The sequence below is a fragment of the Vigna radiata genome, chromosome 9, assembly GCF_000741045.1.
Source record: "Vigna radiata var. radiata cultivar VC1973A chromosome 9, Vradiata_ver6, whole genome shotgun sequence".
In the NCBI taxonomy this organism is placed as follows: domain Eukaryota; kingdom Viridiplantae; phylum Streptophyta; class Magnoliopsida; order Fabales; family Fabaceae; genus Vigna; species Vigna radiata.
The window spans coordinates 20,653,241-20,655,132 of NC_028359.1; the positions used below are offsets into that span (position 1 = coordinate 20,653,241).

A 1,892-nucleotide genomic window follows, 5' to 3' on the forward strand; every position below is an offset into this window, starting at 1 on the left:
ATGTGGGTATTGTGAGTATCATGTAAATTCAAGATCCTGTGTTGTTTCATTTAATTGAAAATCAAATAATTGCTTACAAGTGGTATCAGAGCCAGGTTGAAATTCACGTTGCAGTGAATTGAAACTATCCAATAATAAAATTGCTTTAAGTCAAATGGAAATTTTGTGCAGCAGTACCCAAATTAAAAAAAAACTTTTGCATGAGAATTTAACTCTTACAAGTCACAACAGTAAATTGCTTCCAAAATAGAATTCTGCACTGCAACAATAAAGTTGCTTCCATAATGGAATTCCGCAATTGAATCAAATCACAAACGTGCAGTATCTTTAATGCAACAATAAATAAAAAAATAGCTTACAGGGTCCAACCACCAGGTATTATTAGGTACTTCAACTATATTTGCTTCAAAACTTACAAAAACATAAAAAGTACCTTTCTTTTCGAACCAAGATTTCCTTTTCGGACAATCTTTCTTGAAGTGACCTACTTTCTTACAAAAGAAACATTTCTGGTCCTTCTGAATACCGCCCTTATTCACTTTCATTGGGGCTTTGTCCTTCTTGTTCTTCTTTCCTGGTTTGACTTTACTGAAGCTAGTGCCTTCATGAGTTGTGAGATGGACAGAATGGTCTCTCATTTTCTTTAATCTCCATTCCTCTTGAACCAACATGGCTTTGATTTCTTGAAAGTTCCACTTATCCTTAATAGTGTTGTAATTCACTTGGAACTGGCCAAACTCAGGAGGAAGAGAGTTCATGATGAACTGTACTAGAAAGGACTCATTCACCTCCATTCCCATTGACTTCAATCTAGCTGCTATATTAGCCATTCCTGTTACATGTTCATGTATGGGTTGTGACCAATCAAACTTCTTGGTAGTCAGCTCACTCATAAGGGTTCCCACAATAGACTTGTCAGTTATGTCTGATTGTGAGTACTCCTTGATCATTCTCATGAATTCCTTTGCGCTTTCTGTTTTGGGCATGGAAGGCTTTACGTTTTCTGCCATAGACATGCGCATCAAGTTTAATGACAGCCTGTTAGACCTATGCCAAGCCTCATAAAGAGACTTCTCATCATTTGTACTGGTCTCTGTAATGGCTGCGGGCATTTCATCCATCATAATAGCCATATCCAAGTCTAGAACACCCAGTTGGAACTGGATTTGTTCTGACCAATCGGCATAATTTAGCCCATTAAACTTGATGACATTGTTGCTCAAACCTGCTAAATTCATGTAAGCTGGAAATAATACACAAGCTCATACATTAATGCTTTGATTAAAATTTAAGGATTCAAACAAATTACTACATCAATCATACATTCAAGTTCACCTTTGGGTGACACTTAAACTGATAGGTAGTCAATAAAGTCATTCATTTAAGTTCACCTTTGGGTGATTCTTAAACTGACAAATTGCATATATATACTTTAATAACAATCAATCATACTTAAGTCTATATGTATGCTATCTTTGGATATACAAACATATACTAAGTACATGAAATGTCTCACTTTAATGTCATCAATTATAAACAATGGTTCACCTTTGGGTAATCCATAACATCCTTACATCAATGACTAATTACTCTTCGAAATTCAACTTAATTGAATTTCCTTCTTTCAAATACATATAATTCATAAAACAAAATTATATCAGGCAATAAATACACTTTACAAATTAAAAGCTTTCAAAATTATGAAACTTTTAATTCACATAATAATTTCCATTAAATGCACACTATAATAGTACACCTTTATTATTTAACATGGAAGTGCAACAGTAAAGTTGCGGTAAAAGAGAGAACGTATCGTTCTCAGGAAAGACATAGAAACGGTGACTTTGACAGAGAAAACTTTTCTTGCAACTTCTATATCATCAAGAAGGCAT

The 1,892-nt window shown here is 34.2% G+C and overlaps 1 protein-coding gene across 4 annotated transcripts in view; it reads right to left on the minus strand.

Moving 5' to 3' along the window:
• LOC106773505 overlaps positions 1-1,892 on the minus strand; it is a 13,746-nt gene that overhangs the window by 1,640 nt on the left and 10,214 nt on the right. Inside the window, exon 10 of one of the 4 annotated variants that reach the window (XM_022786348.1) lies at positions 1,178-1,243. The exons of 2 other annotated variants lie outside the window; for them this stretch is intronic. The gene's annotated coding sequence lies outside the window, so the exon portion shown is untranslated. Of the gene's footprint in view, positions 1-1,177; positions 1,244-1,892 lie in introns of those variants that run through there. One more of the 4 variants, XM_022786347.1, reaches the window with a different exon arrangement.